Source organism: Loxodonta africana, chromosome 2, assembly GCF_030014295.1.
Source record: "Loxodonta africana isolate mLoxAfr1 chromosome 2, mLoxAfr1.hap2, whole genome shotgun sequence".
NCBI classification, from domain to species: Eukaryota; Metazoa; Chordata; class Mammalia; order Proboscidea; family Elephantidae; genus Loxodonta; species Loxodonta africana.
In genome coordinates, this window is record NC_087343.1 from 110678551 (window position 1) to 110695583 (window position 17033).

Genomic DNA, 17033 nt, shown 5'->3' on the forward strand with positions numbered 1-17033 from the left:
TTGTTATGCTTGAGCTCATTGTTGCAGCTACTGTGTCAATCCACCTCGTTGAGGGTCTTCCTCTTTTCCGCTGACCCTGTACTCTGCCAAGCATGATGTCCTTCTCCAGGGACTGATCCCTCCTGACAACATGTCCAAAGTATGTAAGACGCAGTCTCACCATCCTTGCCTCCAAGGAGCATTCTGGTTGTACTTCTTCTAAAACAGATTTGCCTGTTCTTTTGGGGGTCCATGGTGTATTCAATATTCTTTGCCAGCACCACAATTCAAAGGCATCAGTTCTTCTTCGGTCTTCCTTATTCATTGTCCAGCTTTCACATGCATATGATGCTATTGAAAATACCATGGCTTTGGGTCAGGCGCACCATAGTCTTCAGAGTGACGTCTTTGCTCTTCAACACTTTAAAGAGGTCCTTTGCAGCAGATTTACCCAATGCAGTGTGTCTTTTGATTTCTTGACTACTGCTTCCATGGGTGTGGTTTGTGGATCCAGGTAAAATGAAATCCTTGACAACTTCAGTCTTGTCTTCATTTATCATGATGTTGCTCATTGGCCCAGTTGAGAGGATTTTTGTTTTCTTTATGTTGAGGTGCAATCCATACTGAAGGCTGTGGTCTTTGATTTTCATTAGTAAATGCTTCAAGTCCTTTTCACTTTCGGCAAGCAAGGTCGTGTCATCTGTATAACACTGGTTGTTAATGAGTCTTCCTCCAGTCCTGATGTCCTGTTCTTCTTCATGTAGTCCAGCTTCTGGGATTATTTGCTCAGCATACAGATTGTGTAGGTATGGTGAAAGAATACAACCCTGGCACACACCTTTCTTGACTTGAAACCAATCAGTATCCCCTTGTTCTGCCCGAACAACTGCCTCTTGATCTATGTAAAGGTTCCTCATGAGCACAACTAAGTGTTCTGGAATTCCCATTCTTCGCAGTGCTATCCATAATTTGTTATGATCCACACAGTCAAATGCCTTTGCATAGTTAATAAAACACAGGTAAACATCCTTCTGGTATTCTCTGCTTTTAGCGGGGATCCATCAGACGTCAGCAATGATATCCCTGGTTCCACGTCCTCTTCTGAAACCAGCCTGAATTTCTGGCAGTTCCCTGTCAATATACTGCTGCAGCCATTTTTGAATGATCTTCAGCAAGATTTTGCTTGCGTGTGATATTAATGATATTGTTCCATAATTTCCACATGGAACATAGTAGGTACTTTATAAGTATTAGTTGTATGAATACAACTTTACATAAAGAAAAATCAAGTGTTTAAGTAGAGGTTTCAGAAAAAAGTGACCCAGTTGTCTGAGTAAGCATGAGAGATCTGATTCTACTAAAGAATTTTAAAATTAGTACAAATGAGAGGTCTTTTCTTCACAGGAGAAATCTGTGGGTAAAATGTACTTTAAGAAAACAGCCCTTCATCTGAGAGGTAAGTGATTTTTATTTGAATATGAACAAGGAGTGTTGCCGTTCATTTCCCAGAGCTCTTGTCATTATGTTGTTGTTACTGTGTGCCGTCAAGAGAATTTCTACTCATAGCGACCCTATAGAACAGAGTAGAACTGCCCCGTAGGGTTTCCAAGGAGCAACTGGTGGATTTGAACTGCGGACCTTTTGGTCAGCAGCATGAGCTCTGAACCACAGGGCTCCAAATACTAGTAGAGGGTGGTTTTTAATTTCCCCCCAGAAATAGAGCACTTTAGTTTAACCTGCCTCCTCTCTCTGTCCCCCCACCCCCAACCCCAAAGTAGAGGTCATTGAAGTTATTTTTCTTTCTTTTTATAGATGGAAAAAAAGGGAGAACTTGTTTTGTCACATTAGCGATTAATATGGGATAAACCAAAAATCAAACCAGTTGCTATGGAGTCGATTCCAACTCATGGTGACCCCATGTGTGTCAGAGTAGAGCTATGGTCCAGAGGCTTTCAATGGCTGGTTTTTCAGAAGTAGGTCACTAGGTCTTTCTTCCAAGGCACTTCTGGGTAGACTTGAACCTGCAACCTTCTGGTTAGCAACTGAGTGCATTAACCATTTGCAGTACCCAGGGACTGCTAATATGGGATAGTTGTGTTTATTTTTTTCTGTGATGCTGCTAATGAAAGGACATCTGTGAAATTTCTTTCTGCTCTTGAAAGACTTGCAGTCATTTCTTCTCTGGGCAGAACTGTATCAATTGTGACTAGAATACTTAACACTTGAATATTATTGTGCCATTTTGGGAGAAGCAGGCTGGATATCCAGTAAGCACTTCTTGGACTCCAACTAGATAGAAAAGTTCAGAGGAGAAAGCCTATATCACAGAAAATTAAAAATGAGACTTGCAAGAATTGCCTTTCAGCTTCTCAGCTCCTCCTTTTTTTTTCTTTCTAAGATTTGATTTGTGTTCCCTTTTAATACTTGCGTATTGCTTTTCTGCAGTCTCCTTGATTTTGCCCTGTACTTGTATTTATATGTTTGTATTTGTTCTGTCTTGCCTTTTACATGGTAACATTGTCAAAGGCAGACAGTTTGTCTTCTACTTTATAATTCCCTGGATCATTCTGTGCAGTATTTTAAACAAGGAGCACTCAATTAATGTTTGCCTAACAAGTAAACAAGAGGGAAAATTAGAGTTTTCAGGAAGGAGACTGTAATATTACCAAAAATCATATTAAGGAGTCACAGTAATCAAAACAGACATGTGGTCTCTCTAGCATTTAGAGTGAAATGAAAACTGGACCCCATATGAATGGATAAAATGAGTTGTGGGACTGCTGAAGTAGATGATTATCATTATTTCCTTACAAAGCCTATTCTGTGGCATTTTGTTCCAGAGGAAATTCTAGACCTGTGGTGATTTAATCTTGCAAAATTAGAAACCTCTAAAATGAGTCATTCTCATTTTCATTCACTTTGGTTTTACATGGAAGGTTACGTAGACAAACAACCAAATGAGTGAAGCTTAGTTTTCTGATGGGTTGGTGATGACACTTTTCTGTTTATCCTTGTCATAGTTCACATAATAATATATGCTGATGCTGTACAAGTCAGCTTTACATTATGTGTTTTGAGGTAATACTTTGTGTGAATTGGAATTAAGCAGTCCCTAGCATTCGGGTTTTTCGGTGGGTAGTAGTATTCAGAGCGACTCTATAGGGCTGCTTTGATTTGGAATCGACCTGATGGCAGTGGGTTTTTTAAGTATTCAGAGATCTATTGACCCCATAAAGATAAAATCAGAGTAGAAGAGAATGCCTGTCATGGAATAGCCACTGGACTTGCCATCAAAAGATCTGATGGGCTATTCTCTGTGCCTCCAGTTGGACTTCCATAAAATGAAGGCTTTAAATGAAGTAATCTATAAAGATTTTCAACCTTATTGTACCCAATGTCTTTCTTTCTAATAACATATGTTTTGTAGTGCCCTTTTTATTGTCGTGGAATGAAATTCACATGTAAATGTAATCTATTTACATGCATAACTAAAATCCTCAACAACCAGACCAATGAGCAATATCATGATAAAGGGAGAAAAAATTGAAGTTCTCAGGGATTTCATTTGGATCCATAAATCAATGCCCATGGAAGCAGCAGTCAAGAAAACAAATGACGTGTTGCATTGGACAAATCTGCTGCAAAAGACATCTTTAAAGTTTTAAGAAGCAAAGATGTCACTTTGGGGACTAAGGTACGCCTGACCCAAGCCATGGTGTTTTCAGTCACCTCATATGCATGCCAAAGCTAGACAGTGAATACGGAAAACCAAAAAATAATTGACACCTTTGAACTACGATGTTGGTGAAGAATATTAAATATACCGTGAACTGCCAGAAGTATAAACAAATCTGTCTTGGAAGAAGTACAGCCAGAATGCTCCTTAGAAGCAAGGTTGATGATACTTTGTCTCACATACTTTGGACATGTTATCAGGAGGGATCAGTCGCTGGAGAAGGACATCATGCTTGCTAAAGTAGAGAGTCGGAAAAAAAGAAGAATACCATAACTGAGATGGATTGACACAGTGGCTGCAACAATGAGCTCAAGTATAAAAGATTGTGAGGATGGCACAGGACCCGGCGGTGTTTCCTTCTCTTGTCCGTAGGATCGCTATGAGTTGGAACCAACTTGACAGCACCTAGCAACGGCATGCATAATTTAAATATATATATAAAATCCCTATCTGCAATATAAAGCCAAAAAACTAAACCAGTTGTTGTTGAGTTGGTTCCAACTCGTGGAAGCCCCATGTGTGTCAGAATAGAACTCTATTCCATAGGGTTTTCAGTGGCTAATTTTTTCAGAAGTAAAAAGCCAGGTCTTTCTTCCAGGGCATCTCTGGGTGGACTCAAACGGCTAGCCTTTCCATTAGCACCTGAGCTTGTTCACTATTTCCACCACTCAGGGACTCCTAAAGATAATATAAAAGAGCAATAAAAGGAATATAATTTATAATGTATATTATAATATATAAATGCTTGGTTACAGCTACACTGGAAGATGTCATGAAGTATTCAGAAGTTGGTGCCTATATGTAGAATGACTGTGTGTGTGGCAGCTACAAACGAAAATTGATACTTCTCTGCTGTAACGGCCACTCAGATACTATGAAGGGCATTGTTATTGGTGACGTCGTGGTTTTTCCAAAATGATGAGCAACTCTTGGAAAAATTTCAAGTCAAACAAAATACTGTCTTCCCTTGATTTACGTAATAGTTGCATTTCTATAACATAGGGGTTTTTAAACCATGCAAAATATTCTTTGTTTCTGTGTTAAATGGAATTAGGTTCTAGGCTCAAATAATCATAAGCAGATTTATCATCTGCATGATTTGTGGGACATTTTGAAAGTTGAGCAGGATGTGGGACAGTACTTCATTAAAGCCACTTTCTTGGGCATTGCATGATGTATCTCTGCATCCCTGTTTATTAGTAACATTAACTTTCTGTCCTCACCGGTTATGACAACCAGATCTCCAAATCGCCCTCTAGGGGACAGTGCTGCCTCCACTAAAAACCATTGCTCTAAGGCAGGATTTCTCTACTTCAGCATCATTGACATTTTGGGTCAGATAATTCTTTGTTGTAGGGGGCTGTCCTGTGCATTGGAGGGTGTTTAGCAGCATCTCTGGCATCTACCCACTAGATGCCACTGTATTCCCCCAATTATGACAACCAAATATGTCTCCAAATATTGCCAAATGCCCTCTGGGAGGTAAAAGCGCCCCAGGTTGAGAAATATTACTCTACCGTCTCCAAAAATACGTCATTAGAATGATATGGAATTTGTTAATATGAATAAAAACATTGCACACTGTACTAATAGGTACTATTAATTTTTCTGCCAGGCTCAACTAGTAATGGAAACTTTTAATAATTCCTCATTCTTGTTTTTCTGGTTATTTAACACTGAGGTTATTTTATCACCTGGCTTTAAAACCACAACCAAACCTGTTGCCATCAAGTGGATTCTGACTTATAGCGACCCTATATGATAGAATAGAACTGCCCCGGGGTTTCCAAGGAGTGCCTGGTGGATCCAAACTGCTGACCTTTTGGTTAACAGCCTAAAGCTTAACCACTGCGTCACCAAGTTTCCTGCCTGGCTTTAGAGGGGTAATGAGTAAGTGTAGTGTATATGTGTATATATATATATATAAACCAGTATAGGATGATAAATTTTGTAGTGAATACATAGAGAACTAGAATTTCAAGAAAGACTGTCCCAAGAAGGCCTCAGATAAGTAAAAGTTCACCCGAATGCCTTTTGACGAATTTGACATTAATGGTAAAGGTTACAAAATCAGAATTTTAGTTTTGCCAGGAATGATAGAAATTCATTGGGTACCTTCTTCATTTTATAGATGAGAAAAAAACCAAAAAACTAAATGCTGAAGTGCAGTTCCACAGTTTAACTGTGAACCAGGACTTTCATCTGTGCCTTGGTGCCCCCCCCCATGCTGCTCTTTGTACCACATTACGATCGTTCTCAACCAGGCTGTATTTGTAAAATCTTCTTAGCTTTCTTTAAGTTCTGACTCTCACCGGGAAATAAAAGACAAAATAACATTTCTCTTTGAGACCTTGGTTTCCACTATGCCTGCCAGGAAAAATAAATGAGGTTAGCTATGCACAGAGACTTGCATTCAAAGATTAAGCCCTGAAATAGTTGTTTTTTCTTTTTTTTTTTTCATTAAAAAAAAAACAAACAAACAGTGTTTTCAGTGAAAGTTTACACAGCAGTTTAGGTTTCCATTCAGTAATTTCTACTCAAATTGCTCAGTGACGTTGGTTACATTCTTTATAATGTGTGAACATTCTCATTATTTCCATTCTGGTTGTTTTGTTTCCATTTATCTAGTTTTCCTACCCCCTTACATTCTCATCTTTGTTTTAACCCAGAAATTGTTTTAATACTATTTCTGTGTAAGTATAATGACAACACTTACATGGTGCTTACGGTAGACCAGGCCTTGTTCTTAGAACTCTACTTTTTTAATAATGAAATAGATATTGTTATTATCATCCTCCTTGTATAGGTGAGGGCCTGGTGGCACAGTGGTTAAGATCTCAGGCTGCTAACAAAAAAGTTGGCAGTTGAATCCACCAGCCTTGGAAACCTTACGGGGCAGTTCTACTCTGTCCTGTAGGGTGGCTGTGAGTTGGAATCGACTTGGTGGCAGTGGGTTTGGTTTGGTTTATGCAGATGAGGCACCAAGAGTTTAAGAAACTTGCCCAAGGTCGTAAGGTTAATAAGTGACTGAGCTGGGATCTGAAACCAGGCAATCTGCTACCCATGTCCATGCTCTTGTCTGCCACCTACCTACCCCAGTCTGCTTGCTTTAAGTTCCAGGTATTGAAGTTGAGAAGGATAGATTGCTATTATATCTCAGTTGTGAAATTGATATTCTTAGAGCTAAACACTTAGGGAATTTCAAAGCTAAACACTTTCAGAACACATTTTTTTTCAAAGATTAAATCATTTTTCACATTTCTTCAACATTTACACCAAAGGTGAACTTGCTCTTTGCAGGATATAAAAGCTTCTTTTATTTATCTTGTCTGTGTCTGAAGCACAGTAAAGCAGACTGGGAGCGTGAAGTTCATAGCAGGATGGAATCAGGATCTGAAATGGAAGGATTATTAGGTTTTTAAGTTCCAGGTAGCAGAAAGGGTACAATCAATTAAGTTCTGTAGTCCCAGGGTGTTTGCACTAATATGTGCTGTATCACTTTCTCCCTCTAAATTTACTTATTACTGGTGTTATTGATACAGGCAGGATGCTGGTTTCTTTTTTCCGTTTAATTATTTTTGGAAACTGTGCTTTTGTGAACAATCTTTTTTCTTTTCTTTTTTTAAAGTTTTCTTTTCTTCTATTATACCCTCTATGTTGTTGCTCATATCTGAGTCTCTGATGGGCCTTCATTTCCAAATTATTTCCTATTTGGCAGGAACAATTTTACACCTTTGCACAAATGGAAACTTGGCAGGAAGAAGTACGTCAGTGTGTGTTTTTGTGTGTGGGAGGGGATGCAAGGGGAGGAAGGGAAAATGTTCAAATAAAAGTGAAGTTTTTCAGTATGATCTCAGCTGGCGTCTCATGTATTATTCAGTTATGTATAAGACATTCTGCTTATGAAATGAAGGTTTAAATTTGTTATCATGTTCTGGATTGGCCACATAATTTGTGGGGCTCAGTTCAAAATGAAAATGTGGGTAGGGTTGCCAGATGTCACAAATAAAAATAGAGGCTGCCCAGTTACACTTGAATTTTAGATAAACAACAAATAATCTTTTAGTATAAGTGTGTAGCAAATATCATGGGACAAATATCCAGTGTTCTATCACCAAAAATTGCTTTAAATGATCATTTCTTAGTTCCACTTTTAATTTCAGTAACAGCAAAGATTTAGAATCCATGAGTTCCAGAAGAACGTGTTACCTAGTCATTAATGTTATTTATGTTCTCAGTAGCAATACCAGTATTTAGAATTATCCTTCATTTGAGGCTTCTCAAATTTTTCCACTGTAAGACAATGTTTCATAGTAAAATTAAGCATGAATCTGGGGTAAAAAAAGAAATTTTGCAAGTACAGACTCATTCTCAGGCTGTTCAGTTTTAGGATAGAATATAATGAAGATGGAGGATCTAGGAATTGATGCTCGTCCCATTACCCCTTTGCTGGTTGACTCCCTAGAAAGTATTCTAGTATTCCCAGAAACAGGCTCCCAGCACTTTGAGGAACACTGGACTAGAAACAAAGGGGAAGACTGATAGACCACAGCCTCTGCTGGCTGGGTTTGAACTGCTAACATTTTGGTTAGTAGCTGAGCACTTAATTGGTTGTGCCACTCTTAATGGTTTCCCTTTGCTTTTGAATCAAGTTCAGAATTCTTCACTTGCTCTATAAGGCCCTATACGATTTACCTCCTTACCTGCTTTTCCACCCTTATCTTGTACCCCTCTTCTTTCTGGGTAACCCCTAAGCTCCGGCCTTAGCAGCCTTTCTGTCCATGGCACACCTAAGCTGCTTCTGCCTAGGGACTATTGGTCAAGCTGTTTGATTGGTCTAGACTGCTCTTCTCAATGTTCTCCCTTCCCACACCTGGAAAACCTGATGTTTAGGTTTTCTTGGCACCCCAGCTGTCTTAGTTATCTAGTGCTGCTATAACAGAAGTGCCAGAAGTGGATGGGTTTAAGAAACAAATTTATTCTCATAGTTTTGGAGACTAGAAGTCTGAATTTAGGATGCCAGTTCTAGGGGAAGTCTTTCTCTCTATGTCAGCTCTGGAGAAAGGTCCTTGTCATCAGTTTTCCCCCCGGGCCTAGGAATGTCTCAGCACAGAGACTCCTTGTCCAAAGGACATGCTGTGTTCACAGCTCTTCCTTCTTGGTATTGGGAGGTACCTCCTTCTCTGCTTGCTTCTTTTAAATCTCTAAAGAGATTGACTCAAGATACAACTTAATATTGTAGATTGTGTCCTGCCTCATTAACATAACTGCCTCTAATCCTGCCTCATTAACATCATACACGTTAAGATTTACAACACATGGGATAATTACATCAGATCACAAAATGGAGGTTAACCACGCAATACTGGCAATCATGGCCTAGCCAAGTTGACACATTTTGGGGAGGACAATTCAATCATTAACACCAACCCTAAACAAATTTAAGCATTGTTATTAGTTGCCGCTGAGTTGACTTCAACTCATGGTGACCTTATGTATAACAGAACTAAATGTTGCCTCATCCTGCACCATCTTCATAATCATTGGTCTGTTTGAGTCCATTGTGGCTATCCTGTCAGTCCATCTCATTGAGAGTTTCCCTAGATTTTGCTGACTCTCTACCAGTCATGATGTCCTTTTTTAGCAATTGGTCTTTCCTGATGATGTGCCCAAAGTAAGCAAGTCAGTCTCACCATACTTGCTTCTAAGGAACATTCTGGTCATATTTCTTTTAAGACAGATTTGTTCCTTTTTTGGCAGCCATAGTGTATTCGATATTCTTCACCAATGTCACAGTTTGAATGCATCATTTTGTCTTCTGTCATTTTCCATTGGAAGACATTTCATTGGAAGAAATTTTTCATAGACAAATTACCTCAGTTCTAAGTTCTCACAGCCCCCATTCCCCCTCATTGCACAGTATTTATCACCAAAGTAATTAACTTTTTGTATTTATTGGTTTAATGTCTGATTGTTATGTTACAGGTAGCGTTCTGAGGCCAGGTGCTATATTTTATTTAACAATGTATTTTCAGCCCAGAATGTAGCTTCTCCCACATAAGAGGTGATACATTCGTATTTACTGAATGAATTAAAAAGAGAAGGAAACCAGCCTTTATTGAAACATGACCTTGTGTCAGCTACTGGTTGGCATTTACCATATATTATTTAGTATATTAATATTATTTAATTTTCACAAAATCATTTGGGAAGATATGCACCGCCTTTAAATATATGCAAACACATTCATTCGTTTATTTCTTGATTTCCACCAACATCCTCATCATTTTTTTTTTTTTTTTCAGTTTGTGTTTCTCTTTAGTTGGTTTACATTACCGGTTAGTTTTTTTTTTTTTTTATTAACTTTTATTGAGCTTCAAGTGAACGTTTACAAATCAAGTCAGACTGTCGCATATAAGTTTATATACATCTTACTCCGTACTCCCACTTGCTCTCCCCCTAATGAGTCAGCCCTTCCAGTCTCTCCTTTCCTGACAATTTTGCCAGCTTCCAACTCTCTCTATCCTCCCATCCACCCTCCAGACAGGAGATGCCAACACAGTCTCAAGTGACCACCTGATATAATTAGCTCACTCTTCATCAGCATCTCTCACCTACCCACTGTCCAGTCCCTTTCATGTCTGATGAATTGTCTTCAAGGATGGTTCCTGTCCTGTGCCAACAGAAGGTTTGGGGACCATGACCGCCGGGATTCCTCTAGTCTCAGTCAGACCATTAAGTATGCTCTTTTTATGAGAATTTGGGGTCTGCATCCCACTGATCTCCTGCTCCCTCAGGGGTTCTCTGTTGTGCTCTCTGTCAGGGCAGTCATTGGTTGTGGCCGGGCACCAACTAGTTCTTCTGGTCTCAGGATGATATAGGTCTCTGGTTCATGTGGCCCTTTCTGTCTCTTGGGCTCTTAGTTGTCATGTGACCTTGGTGTTCTTCATTCTTCTTTGCTCCAGGTGGGTTGAGACCAATTGCTGCATCTTAGATGGCCGCTTGTTAGCATTTAAGACCCCAGACGCCACATTTCAAAGTGGGATGCAGAATGTTTTCATAATAGAATTATTTTGCAAATTGACTTAGAAGTCCCCTTAAACTGTGGTCCCCAAACCCCTGCCCTTGCTCCGCTGACCTTTGAAGCATTCATTTAATTCCGGAAACTTCTTTGCGTTTGGTCCAGTCCAGTTGAGCTGAGCTTCCATGTATGGAGTGTTGTCCTTCCCTTCACCTAAAGCAGTTCTTATCTACTAATTAATCAGTAAAAAACCCTCTCCCACCCTCTCTCCCTCCCCCCCTCGTAACCACAAAAGTATGTGTTCTTCTCAGTTTATACTATTTCTCAAGATCTTATAATAGTGGTTTTATACAATATTTGTCCTTTTGCCTCTGACTAATTTTGCTCAGCATAATGCCTTCCAGGTTCCTCCATGTTATGAAATGTTTCACAGGTTCGTCACTGTTCTTTATCGATGCGTAGTATTCCATTGTGTGAATATACCACAATTTATTTAACCATTCAGCCATTGATGGACACCTTGGTTGCTTCCAGCTTTTTGCTATTGTAAACAGAGCTGCAATAAACATGGGTGTGCATATATCTGTTTGTGTGAAGGCTCTTATTTCTCTAGGGTATATTCCGAGGAGTGGGATTTCTGGGTTGTATGGTAGTTCTATTTCTGACTGTTTAAGATATCGCCAGATAGATTTCCAAAGTGGTTGTACCATTTTACATTCCCACCAGCAGTGTATAAGAGTTCCAATCTCTCCGCAGGCTCTCCAACATTTATTATTTTGTGTTTTTTGGATTAATGCCAGCCTTGTTGGAGTGAGATGGAATCTCATCGTGGTTTTAATTTGCATTTCTCTAATGGCTAATGATCGAGAGCATTTTCTCATGTATCTGTTGGCTGCCTGAATATCTTCTTTAGTGAAGTGTGTGTTCATCTCCTTTGCCCACTTCTTGATTGGGTTGTTTGCCTTTTTGTGGTTGAGTTTTGACAGAATCATACAGACTTTAGAGATCAGGCGCTGGTCTGAGATGTCATAGCTGAAAATTCTTTCCCAGTCTGTAGGTGGTCTTTTTACTCTTTTGGTGAAGTCTTTAGATGAGCATAGGTGTTTGATTTTTAGGAGCTCCCAGTTATCTGGTTTCTCTTCGTCATTTTTGGTAATGTTTTGTATTCTGTTTATGCCTTGTATTAGGGCTCCTAAGGTTGTCCCTATTTTTTCTTCCATGATCTTTATCGTTTTAGTCTTTATGTTTAGGTCTTTGATCCACTTGGAGTTAGTTTTTGTGCTTGGTGTGAGGTATGGGGTCCTGTTTCATTTTTTTGCAAATGGATATCCAGTTATGCCAGCACCATTTATTAAAAAGACTATCTTTTCCCCAATTAACTGACACTGGGCCTTTGTCAAATATCAGCTGCTCATATGTGAATGGATTTATATCTGGGTTCTCAATTCTGTTCCACTGGTCTATGTGCCTGTTGTTGTACCAATACCAGGCTGTTTTGACTACTGTGGCTGTATAATAGGTTCTGAAATCAGGTAGAGTGAGGTCTCCCACTTTCTTCTTTTTCAGTAATGCTTTGCTTATCCGAGGCTTCTTTCCCTTCCATATGAAGTTGGTGATTTGTTTCTCTATCACCTTAAAAAATGACATTGGAATTTGGATCGGAAGTGCATTGTACGTATAGATGGCTTTTGGTAGAATAGACGTTTTTACTATGTTAAGTCTTCCTATCCATGAGCAAGGTATGTTTTTCCACTTAAGTATGTCCTTTTGCATTTCTTGTAGTAGAGCTTTGTAGTTTTCTTTGTATAGGTCTTTTACATCGTTGGTAAGATTTATTCCTAAGTATTTTATCTTCTTGGGGGCTACTGTGAATGGTATTGATTTGGTGATTTCCTCTTCGATGTTCTTTTTGTTGATGTAGAGGAATCCAAGTGATTTTTGTATGTTTATCTTATAACCTGAGACTCTGCCAAAGTCTTCTATTAGTTTCAGTAGTTTTCTGGAGGATTCGTTGGGGTTTTCTGTGTATTAGATCATGTCATCTGCAAATAGAGATAATTTTACTTCCTCCTTGCCAATCCGTATGCCGTTTATTTCTTTGTCTAGCCTAATTGCTCTGGCTAGGACTTCTAGCACAATGTTGAATAAGAGCAGTGATAAAGGGCATCCTTGTCTGGTTCCTGTTCTCAAGGGAAATGCTTTCAGGTTCTCTCCGTGATGTTGGCTGTTGGCTTTGCATAGATGCCCTTTATTATGTTGAGGAATTTTCCTTCAATTCCTATTTTGCTGAGAGTTTTTATCATAAATGGGTGTTGGACTTTGTCAAATGCCTTTTCTGCATCAATTGATAAGATCATGTGGTTTTTGTCTTTTGTTTTATTTATGTGGTGGATTACGTTAATGGTTTTTCTAATATTAAACCAGCCTTGCATACCTGGTATAAATCCCACTTGGTCATGGTGAATTATTTTTTTGATATGTTGTTGAATTCTATTGGCTAGAATTTTGTTGAGGATTTTTGTATCTATGTTCATGAGGGATATAGGTGTGTAATTTTCTTTTTTTGTAATATCTTTACCTGGTTTTGGTATCAGGGAGATGGTGGCTTCATAGAATGAGTTGGGTAGTATTCTGTCATTTTCTATGCTTTGAAGTATCTTTAGTAGTAGTGGTGTTAACTCTTCTCTGAAAGTTTGGTAGAACTCTGCAGTGAAGCCGTCCGGGCCAGGGCTTTTTTTGTTGGGAGTTTTTTGATTACTGTTTCAATCTCTCTTTTTGTTATGGGTCTATTTAGTTGTTCTACTTCTGAATGTGTTAGTTTAGGTAGGTAGTGTTTTTCCAGGAATTCATCCATTTCTTCTAGGTTTGCAAATTTGTTAGAGTATAATTTTTCGTAATAATCTGATATGATTCTTTTAATTTCAGTTGAGTCTGTTGTGATGTGGTCCTTCTCGTTTCTTATTCGGGTTATTTGTTTCCTTTCCTGTATTTCTTTAGTCAGTCTAGCCAATGGTTTATCAATTTTGTTAATTTTTTCAAAGAACCAGCTTTTGGCTTTGTTAATTCTTTCAATTGTTTTTCTGTTCTGTAATTCATTTAGTTCAGCTGTAATTTTTATTATTTGTTTTCTTCTGGTGCCTGACGGGTTCTTTTGTTGCTCACTTTCTATTCGTTCAAGTTGTAGGGACAGTTCTCTGATTTTGGCTCTTTCTTCTTTTTGTATGTGTGCATTTATCGATATAAATTGGCCTCTGAGCACTGCTTTTGCTGCGTCCCAGAGGTTTTGATAGGAAGTATTTTCATTCTCGTTGCGTTCTATGAATTTCCTTATTCCCTCCTTGATGTCTTCTATAACCCAGTCTTTTTTCAGGAGGGTATTGTTCATTTTCCAAGTATTTGATTTCTTTTCCCTAGTTTTTCTGTTATTGATTTCTAGTTTTATTGCCTTGTGGTCTGAGAAGATGCTTTGTAATATTTCGATGTTTTGGATTCTGCAAAGGTTTGTTTTATGACCTAATATGTGGTCTATTCTAGAGAATGTTCCGTGTGCACTAGAAAAAAAAGTATATTTTGCAGCAGTTGGGTGGAGAGTTCTGTATAAGTCAAAGAGGTCAAGTTGGTTGATTGTTGTAATTAGGTCTTCCGTGTCTCTATTGAGCTTCTTACTGGATGTCCTGTCCTTCTCCGAAAGTGGTGTGGTGAAGTCTTCTACTATAATTGTGGAGGTTTCTATCTCACTTTTCAATTCTGTTAAAATTTGATTTATGTATCTTGCAGCCCTGTCATTGGGTGCATAAATATTTAATATGGTTATATCTTCCTGATCAGTTGTCCCTTTTATCATTATGTAGTGTCCTTCTTTATCCTTTGTGGTGGATTTAAGTCTAAAGTCTATTTTGTCAGAAATTAATATTGCTACTCCTCTTCTTTTTTGCTTATTGTTTGCTTGATATATTTTTTTTCATCCTTTAAGTTTTAGTTTGTTTGTGTCTCTAAGTCTAAGGTGTAAGGTGTGTCTCTTGTAGGCAGCATATAGACAGATTGTGTTTCTTTATCCAGTTCGAGACTCTCTGTCTCTTTATTGGTGCATTTAGTCCATTTACATTCAGCGTAATTATAGATAAATAAGTGTTTAGTGTTGTCATTTTGATGCCTTTTTATGTGTGTTGTTGACAATTTCATTTTTCCACTTACTTTTTTGTGCTGAGATGTTTTTCTTTGTAAATTGTGAGATCCTCATTTTCATAGTATTTGACTTTATGTTTGCTGAGTCGTTACGTTTTTCTTGGTTTTTATTTTGAGTTATGGGGTTGTTATACCTCTTTGTGGTTACCTTAATATTTACCCCTATTTTTCTAAGTAAAAACTTAACTTGTATTGCCCTATATCGCCTTGTATCCCTCTCCATATGGCAGTTCTATGCCACCTGTATTTAGTCCCTCTTTTTGATTTTTGTGATCTTTTACATATTGACTTCAATGATTCCCTGTTTTGAGCATTTTTTTTTTTAATTAATCATAATTAGTTTTTGTGATTTCCCTCTTTGAGTTGATATCAGGATGTTCTGTTCTGTGACCTGTGTTGTGCTGGTATCTGATATTATTGGTTTTCTGACCAATTTCCTTTAGTATTTCTTGTAGCTTTGGTTTGGTTTTTGCAAATTCTCTAAACTTGTGTTTATCTGTAAATATCTTAATTTCGCCTTCATATTTGATAGAGAGTTTTGCTGGATATATGATCCTTGGCTGGCAGTTTTTCTCCTTCATCCCATTGCCTTCTTGCCTGCATGGTTTCTGCTGAGTAGTCTGAACGTATTGATTCTCCCTTGAAGGAGACCTTTCTTTTCTCCCTGGCTGCTTTTAAAATTTTCTCTTTATCTTTGGTTTTGGCAAGTTTGCTCATCATTATTTTTGATTAGATAGGATTTGAGGCAAAGCAAGTTCATGCACACAGGTGTAAGGTTTTGGATGTTATGCTAAGTATTTAGAACTTCCTCCTGAAGACCAGTTGTTCTCAGTACTGGTTGGAAGTCAGAATCACCTGTAGAATTAAGAAGAAAAAGAAAGATCACTGCCTGCATTTAATTGGGGTGTGGCCGGGGATTTTGAAAAACTCTCCGAGTAGCCTCTCTGTGCCTCAGTTTCCTTATATGCAAAATAGAGGAATTATTGATAATATCCATCCCATAAGGTTCTGTAAGTATTGAATGAGTTAAACCGACAAAAGTACTTTGAGTAGTGCCTAGCATTTAGTTAAAGTACTTTGAGTAGTGCCTAGCATTTAGTTAAAAAATTTAGTTAGCAATCATTAAATGTAAACATGTATTAACATTGAAAACTTTTTTTTTTCACTCTTCATTGCTGTTGAGGAACCCTGGCTGCTCAGTGGTTAAGCGCTCCATTGCTAACCAAAAAGTCAGCCATTCAAATCCACCGTTCCCTCCTTGGAAACCCTATGGGGTAGTTCTACTCTGTCCTGTAGGGTTGATATGAGTCAGAATCAGCTTTATGGCAACAAGTTTGGTTTTCTGGTTTGTTGTTACTGTGTGTTGTTTTCTAAATTGTTACTATTAACAGTTTCTGGATCTTTTATGTGATTTCTGTTAGCTTTATGAACTTCTGGACGTTGAAGGGGATTTGATTACAACCCAGCAAATTTATAGGAATTAAATTCTAAATTATTCGTAGAGAGAAAATGGACAAGTGCCCAAAAAATATAGAATAATGTCTAAATATGTAGAAATTAAAGCTTACCTTTCACTTTAGAAACGTATGTTTAGTTTAAAGTTGAGGGTCAAGAGGTAACATGTTCCAGATTGCTCATGACTTTAAAGCTTACTCAGCTTCATTCTGAACATAGTGAGCAGTAAGTCAATAATGTACTCTGAACAGGAATAAGTAAATTAACTACTCTTGATGCCTAGTAAAAAGCTGAAGAATGTATCCTAACGATTTCTACATCAAAAGCTATAAGAAAGAGAACTATGAACCAAGGTATGGTTATAATTAGTGATAATAATGATAATTCCCAACTGATACTTTTGACCCTTAGAGCCAATGAGAAGAAGTTAGTATCTTTGGAAGCAGAAAAGGATCTTACTCTTCTATCTGAGATTTGTAAATTAAGGCTGTTCATTACTGCTCATGAATTAAAATCACTTAAAATCTTCCCTTAGTTTAGAAATCATTATTCTGGTGTAAAGGTCAGGGACATATGCTTCATTTTGAACTTTTTACTTATCATCCTCAAAATTGCTCTGCAATTCACATTTTTTTTTTCAGCCTATTCGAATTGGGG

General features: G+C 38.0%; 1 protein-coding gene across 14 annotated transcripts in view; it reads left to right on the top strand.

The window, feature by feature from the left end:
• PAM (peptidylglycine alpha-amidating monooxygenase) overlaps nt 1–17033 on the top strand; it is a 338792-nt gene that overhangs the window by 20190 nt on the left and 301569 nt on the right. For 12 of the 14 annotated variants that reach the window (XM_064274460.1, XM_023547920.2, XM_064274493.1 and 9 more), the window contains exon 2: nt 1384–1435. The exons of 1 other annotated variant lie outside the window; for it this stretch is intronic. The gene's annotated coding sequence lies outside the window, so the exon portion shown is untranslated. Of the gene's footprint in view, nt 1–1367; nt 1436–17033 lie in introns of those variants that run through there. One more of the 14 variants, XM_010589655.3, reaches the window with a different exon arrangement.